This window comes from Schistocerca gregaria, chromosome 2, assembly GCF_023897955.1.
Source record: "Schistocerca gregaria isolate iqSchGreg1 chromosome 2, iqSchGreg1.2, whole genome shotgun sequence".
Classification (NCBI taxonomy): domain Eukaryota; kingdom Metazoa; phylum Arthropoda; class Insecta; order Orthoptera; family Acrididae; genus Schistocerca; species Schistocerca gregaria.
The window spans coordinates 591,682,424-591,690,323 of record NC_064921.1 but is presented as its reverse complement, the minus strand read 5'-3'; the positions used below and the strand labels follow the sequence as shown (position 1 = coordinate 591,690,323).

General features: G+C 42.3%; 1 long non-coding RNA gene and 1 other non-coding gene across 2 annotated transcripts; one reads left to right on the top strand and one right to left on the bottom strand.

Annotated features, from left to right (window-relative positions):
- Positions 1–822: 822 nt before the first annotated feature.
- Positions 823–912, bottom strand: Trnay-gua (transfer RNA tyrosine (anticodon GUA)). The gene is given in 2 exon segments: positions 823–858; positions 876–912. It is a non-coding gene; the product is annotated as a tRNA-Tyr (tRNA).
- Positions 913–6,545: 5,633 nt separating this feature from the next.
- On the top strand, positions 6,546–7,136 carry LOC126336245 (uncharacterized). The gene is made up of 3 exons (XR_007564933.1): positions 6,546–6,606; positions 6,761–6,871; positions 7,050–7,136. It is a non-coding gene; the product is annotated as an uncharacterized LOC126336245 (long non-coding RNA).
- The last annotated feature ends 764 nt before the right edge of the window (positions 7,137–7,900 follow it).

Genomic DNA, 7,900 nt, shown 5'->3' with positions numbered 1-7,900 from the left:
CAGCCCTATCTTGATACCGGCATGCCCGAATCACCCGATAGCAACACAGCCTGTAGATCTCTGACGGCACGTCTGAATCGATACGCTGCCTGGGGGGCAGTATGAATTGGTGCAGACACAAAACTACATTTTTTTTGCGATTTGATTCTGTTACATAGATGCCTTTTATTAGTTACCACTACGAAGGAAGTATTGTCAACTTTCTACTGCTGTGCTTTCTCCAATTTTCGTCGAGTTGTTATTTCACGTTCTACTTATTTTAATCGTTTTCATCTTAGTTTTATTTATCCTTGAGCATGATTCTGTGCAAATAGCTCTTTCTACTTTGTATTACCCCTAAGTCTTCCTTACACTCGTGTAGAATGACTGCGTATTCTGCGAAATCCAGCACTGATATCTGTTCACCTCGTACTTCCAGCAAGGTACACTGGCAATAAGCTTCAATCTAGCTTCATATCGTCTGTTATAAGAAATCATTAAAAAAAATTCCGCCGTTCTATCTTTAAACTATATCCTAATTTGTCACCGAACTTTGAACATCCTATTCCAACTCCTCTCTTATTACACTCTTTGCTGTCGAAAGAGTTCTCTATGTCCACAAATGTCTTAGGGATACGTTAATTACGTGTCTAAGCACTAGCTCATAATTGCTTTATTTTTCTGCTACCAAAAACTAATCTTTCATTCACCCGCATGGTTCTCAGAATATTGTTCTACAGTTGCACAAGTTTCAGAAGTAAGGTTGATGGCCACATAGGTTTCGCAGTAGTTCTGCTTTCTTTCAAAACGCCGAGGAAATGCGCCTAGACTTTTTAAAAATATTCCTTCGGGCCGGATTTGAACCAGCGACCTATGGATATCTGCCAGAACTCCAACTACAGTCCACCACTCTACCAACTGAGCTACCGAAGGAATGTAACATAGCACCCTTCTCCTGGCACAGATTCAGGGAACCGGATTATACCTGCTTCGGCCGGCTGCAGCAGCGGGCGTAACCTGTTTGTCTCTGCTTGGGAGCTCCTTCTGCAGGGTTAACACGCTTACGCTGCGCCGTCTCTTATCTCAGAGGCCTTCAAGACTGAGACTGTAACTGCGTACTGATGCCTTATGTTTCACGAAAGATGACCACGTACATTTCTAATGCGGCTTGCAACAAATATAACAATTATATCTAACGGAAAAGTGTTCCTCTTCCGTTGTCAAGGCCGATGAGTTGTCTTAGCATATGATGCACTTTTCTCTCTTACCTACAAGCAAAAATATATATTGCAATTCACCTGTGTCACTTATATTTGTTTTTAGGCAAAAATGTGTGAGCAGCCTGCTATAATACTCTGATAGCTCACTGATTATAAAAAAAATGATGCCATGGGGTAGGCCCTAGTAGAACCAGCAGAGATCTTTCGCAGGATCCAATGTTATTTCCGTTTCTAGTTAACATTTTCACTTGCATGAAACCTGAAAATTAGACAAAACTTGTACTACTTCTGTATGATGCGACAAGTGGCAATTGAGTAAATAATGAAAAATGTGAATCATTAACATGAGGACTAATAGGAATCAGCTAAATTTCGGTTACATGATAAATGACACAGATGTAAAGGCTGTCAGTTCAACTAAATACTTCGGGATTACAATTACGAATTACTTAAACTGGAGCTATCACATACATGATGTTGCGGGGAAAGCGATTTATTGGCGGAACGCTTAGAAAATTCAACAAATCTATTAAAGAGACTGCTTACATTACGCATGTCCGCTCTCCTCGGGAGTATTGCTGTGAGGTGTGGGATCCTCATCAGTTAAGATTGCTGGAGGACATCGAAAACGTCCAAAGAAAGCAGCTCATTTTGCCGTAGGGGAGAGTACCACATGTATGATATGTTGTTGTCTTTAGTCCTGAGACTGGTTTGATGCAGCTCTCCATGCTACTCTATCCTGTGCAAGCTGCTTCATCTCCCAGTACCTACTACAACCTACATCCTTCTGAATCTGCTTAGTGTACTCATCTCTCGGTCTCCCTCTACGATTTTTACCCTCCACACTGCCTGCAATAATTAAAAGAAATACGTCTTTCATTGCGACAAGATCTTATGAAATTTCAGCCACCAACGTTCTCCCCAGAGTGTCAAAATCGTTTGTTGGCGGCCACCTACATAGGGAGAAATGATCACCGTAATAGAATCAGAGAAATCATAGCACGCACGGAAAGATTCAAGAATTAGTTTTGCCCGCGAGCTGTTCGGGAATGGAACGTAGAGAAATAACTGGAAGGTGGTTCGATGAACCCTCTGCAATGCATTTCATTGTGAATTGCAGAGTAATCACTTTGATGCAGATGTAAATATACTGACGGTCTACTCATTTACACAGAGAATGAAACGCTACCTGCAGGCCTTCCTAAAAGATACTATCCCTATACCTGAAGGCAAATGGACTATGCATTTCTGATTGCAGCTGTTCAGTAGTCATATTTACCATGCACCATTTATCAAAGACTCGTACTTTTAAACCAAGGCCATACGTCTTTCAGCTCCAGACAACATTTAAAATATGGCACGAGTAGCGAAAACTGTAGATAGAAGCATGAATGCTTGTATGCGTTACACCTGCAACATGAGTGTTCGACCAATTCAGTGCCTCATAAGGCCTGTTCGGATGATGGCTGCTAGACAAGTTACGTGACTATCATACGTTGTCTATTACATTGGCTTCTCAGTGCTCACACACCACAGTACCTCACATCAGCGATAAAATACCTTTCATGCCATTATAATCACAACACAGTTCTCAGTTGTCTAATGCCCTAGTTGTACCAACCCATAACACAAAAAAAACATTCGTAGACTACCCCTGTGTTGGTACTTCTCAACTTTGGAACAAGTTATCCTGCACAGTGCGCAAAATTCTACGCCCTGTTGGATTTAAGAAAAAGCTGCAGCGCTTCTGTTTGTCTACGTCGTAACTTTCCCATAACAATTAACATACACTGCTCAGCCAGAACATTATGACCACCGACCTGGTATCCATATGAAATCGTCCAGGCGACAGCAGCTTCATCTAACGAGGAATGACTGCTAGTCGGACACACGCAAGGTGCATGTACTATCAGAGAGCGTGCTGTCCGTGTGTAGCATGGGGTAGGCGCGCGGTCTGTCGGAGTCTGACCTAGGGCAGATTGTGATGGCCCGGAGAGTCGGCAGGAGCATTGCTGAAATTGCATGACTTGACGGGTATTCGAGAAGTGCTGCGATGAGTGTCTTCAACACGTGGCGAAACCAAGGTGAAACCACGTCCAGATGTTGTTGGGCTGGGCGGCCACCCCTCACTATAGATGTTGGGCGTCGTAGGCTGAGCAGACTGGTAAAACAGGGCAGTCGGCGAGCTGTGGTGGAACTGACATCAGACTTTATTGCCGGGCGGAGTATAAAGTGTGTCTGAACATACAGCGCACCGATCACTCCTAACGATGGCCCTCCACAGCCGACGACCCATGCATGTGTCAATGTCAACACCAAGACATCGACAATTACGACTGAATTGGGCACGTGACCATTGGCACTGGACGTTGGTGAAAGCGCAGAGTGTTGTATGGTCTGATGAATCCCGATACCTTCTTCGTCACGCCCACGGATGGCGCAAATCCGTCGTCTTCCAGGGGAACAGCTCTTTGACACCTGTGCTGCAGGACGGTAAAATGCTGACGGCGGCTCCATTATCCTCTGGGGAACACTCAAGTGGTCTTCCGTCGGTCCAGAGGAGCTTGCGCAAGGCACCATGATGGCCAAGGAGTATCGTACACTGGTTGTAGGCCAATTACACCCCTTCATGATGATCATGTTTCCCGACGACAGTGACTGAACACGGCGTCAGAGCTCATCGAACCCCCTTCCCCCCTCATCGGAATTTACAGGAAATAGGTAGGTGGTCATAATGTTCTGACTGATTAGTGTATGGCCAATTTTTCTGTCTGTCAAAGAGTGAAACAAATGTCCCCACGCTATCCCAATTATGGCGATTTTACTTGTCGTTTCTCAGTCACGCTACTTCTTTCTCTTCTTTCATTACTTGTGCTTCTATCACATTCATCTTTCTCTCCCATTCCATCTAACATGTCCATTGCCGACTTCAGTTTAAATTTACTTGATTGTTTAAATGGTTTAAATGGCTCTATGCACTGTGGGACTTAACATCTGAGGGTATCAGTCCCCTAAACTTGGAACTACTTAAACCTAACTAACCTAAGGACATCACACATATCCATGCCCGAGGCAGGATTCGAACCTGCGACCGTAGCAGAAGCGTGTTTTGGGATGAAGCGCCTAGAACCGCTCGGCCACAGCGGCCGGCTTACTTGATTGTAATCTGCCTTTGTGCTTCTGCTTTTCAAGAACTGAAGTAAACTCTGCTTTTTCCTACTGAAGGTAGTAATACTTTCCACTATTTATGTTATAAATACTTTTAAGTGTTGTCTCCTATGTTAAATATAAATCTTTTTATAAGCTCTACGTCATTATGTGGGCATAATGTGAAATACATAGAATCCCTCGTTAGATGTAAGAGAGGATCTGGTGGTCCCAATCTTGCCTGAATAAATGAACAACTATCTCTGTCTTTTGCCTGACAGAAGCTCCTCAAGCTCATGTGGAATTTGATATCAAAGATTCTTCTGAAGTGTGTAAAAAACAGTAGAATGTGTGCTTTGTGGCAATGAGAATGATTAGGGGAGGAGGCCAAAGAAGTATTTCGCTAAAACAGTGTTGCAGAGAGTTCACACAAACTTGCTGATTAACATTTCCTTCGCTGACAATCATGGAAGTACGTCAGATAGTAAAACCGAATTTGTGGTGATGACCTAGAGCACATGAGACATGGAACTCTTGAGCTTTCATGTCTACATACAGCCAAGGAAAGGAAAATGAGATGCTGCCTTTTGCGACCTTACCAGGAGGGAACAGCCATGCAGGATCTCATAGCCACCAACTGGAAACAGTAACTGTTAGATGTACAGCTAAGAAAATCCTGCAGAATAAACGTGACTGCTGGATGTGATTCCAGTTAGTGTGTCTGAATGGTTAGAGTGCGTAGTTGCACGTGTGATAGACTATTGGTCTTTGATGTTGCGGGTGCTAGGTTTAGTGGTAGAATTTATCAGATTTTCAGAGGGAATATATGATACAGTACCAGCGATATCACAGAAACGTTGTTAACTTCTGAACTGAAGTGGTAGTGAATCAGGGAGGTTTTAAAAGACTAGGATAAGTGACAGAAAATCACGTAGAAGATATATTGAGAAGATCAATCACAGATCAGAATCACAGGCTGAATAACTACCAGCATAAATTGTAAAGCATTATATGATAGTAGTAGATCTATTAAAAGGAACAGGAAAATGGGTAAGTGGATTGCGGGAGATATAAAATACGAGATTTGTGCTCCTTGGAACCAGATATGCAGTACAGACGGGAATAATAGTTCGTGAACATTGAATGCAGAATCACGGGGTCCTGAGTCCGATTCCCCGCCGGGTTGGGGATTTTCTCTGCCCGGTTACTGGGTGTTTGTTTGTCCCCATTATTTCATCATCATGATCACTCGTGACAGTGGCTAGATTGGATTGTATGAAAATTGGACTGTGTAAAAATTGGGACTTTGTACGGGCGCTGATGGCGGCGCAGATGAGCGCCCCACAAACCAAACATCATTATCATCATCATCATCATCGAATGCAGAAGCTCTTAGCATTGTATGTTTCCAGTTCAGTGAGTGGAACTCTGAATTTCCTTTAGAGTAATCGGATTGCTTCGGACTAGCGGTAAGTAGCTTCAGAGTAGTGACTTCTTAGCTTTGTGCCACAGGTCAAAGCGAGAGTTATGACATGAACTATTACATTAATCCAGTTGTGGAAAAAGTTGATCCGGATCCATAGCGTATCTACACTGGTGTGAAAAAGTAAAGCAACAAACCGCTGATTCCCTGTCATGTGTCTAATTCACGATATAATCATACAAACTGTCAACAGATGTCCGTACGATCGTGTTCTGCGCGGAAGATGGCATTTCGGTCAACGGAGAACCATAATGTCCTGTGTGCAAAATAACCAATGAAAGAGAATGTGAAGAATTGCAGCAGATGAACTTGCCAAGCCACGGAATACCCCTAATTATGTAAACCAAAGAGGTTGTTGTTATCGTCGTACTGTCGCTGAGCGCAGGGGCGCGGCGCAGTCGGGCAGTGCCTGTCACGTGGGAAAGAGAGTCGGTTAGTAGCGAGTAGTGATGGGCTAAACTGCGATTTTCCGATATCAGTGATTTCTGTGAATGCTGCTTTTGAGTATCTGCTATTCTTAACTGTGATTTGTCGCAGTTAAGGAACGTAGGTCGCGTATCCCTCCGCCACTGCTATTTCTGTGACTTCTGCTACTTCTGCGATTTTTGTGACTTCTGTTACTTCTGCGATTTCTGCTACTTCTGCGATTTCTGCTACTTCTGTGACTTCTGCTACTTCTGCGATTTCTGTGACTTCTGCGATTTCTGCGACTTACTACCGTATGAAAAAGTTACATCTGCCCACACAGAAAATTGCATCTCAACAAATCTGTCATTGGTAAGTAAGTTTTACGTTTGTTCTTCCGTTGGCTTTAATTATGTATTGAAGAAACAACTGTGAAATAATAGTGTAATTAATATGTAAGTAGCCATACAGTAGCGTAATAGTTCGTGTTTAGAAGATGAATTCTAACATATTGTTACGTTCACAGGTACCCGAACTACATTTCAGTCACTCAGTAAATTGATAACTCAAAATATCATTGTCAACAGATCTGGAGAAATTGCCACTGCGTCTTAAGACCGTTTTCGTCAGACGAGAGGTTAGTTTCTAAGTGTTTCGATGGACTTAATTACTTCAGTGAGATCGTTCTTGCAAATGTGAAATATACCCCATTGAGTGGCTTTCATTACAGCAAATATTAGCAATCTACTCTGCCAATTATATTGCTTGTAATTAGTGACAGCAAAAATTGTTTAATAATCCTTGTGATTTTGCAGACACAGTTCTGACTCTTGATTACTGGTTGCTGTACGTATCTATCCACATCAAGGCTATTGAGAGAGACTCGTGAAGATTCAAGACAGCTTTTAGAGGATTTGCAGTTTAAAAGTGACATAATTGTGAAATAAGTTTGCAGATGAGTGATTAAACTGTGTTTTATTGAAGTTCTTATGCGATTTTAAAGGAATAATAAATGTTAAATACAGTGATTGAATAATGAAAATCTCATTTTCCACATGTTTAAGCCGCTCTATACCCGTAATTTTCCGCCACATATTTACTGGTAAACACTAGTTGAAGAGTGACATGCCGCCCGCCCCCCCTTCTCCACAATCTTGTGACCTGTAACATAGCCCGAGGTATAGAATATGCATTTTGAGGCTGTTGATATGAAAGTGGGAAGTACAGATCTTCCAGTTAAATCAGGAATAGCTTAAGTGCAGTACTTGAAAGTAACACAGGAAAAGCTTACTTATGTAGGTGGTTGTAGTGTCGGCAAATTTCGTGTGTGTGAAGTTGCCATGTAGAACACCAGGGGCAAACTTTTATCCCGAGTCTTGAACTGTGCCGGAATAAAAGTGAGGCATTCATATGACTCAATAATGCTGTTTTCATTTCACTACACTTATACAGATGTCTGAGTTCTGCTGTGTTAACATTGCAAAAATCCTGTAGACATGTGGAGTATTAACCAAAATTGTCATATTGGAAGCAGAATCACATTTGTTATGTTACTTGATATTTTCAGGAGAAAAAGGCAATGTTGCTTCTTATTTTAATACATTCAGAGTCACAGCTGTGTTTGACCGATCATAACTGATACTGAATGTGCATGTCGTCATGTAAT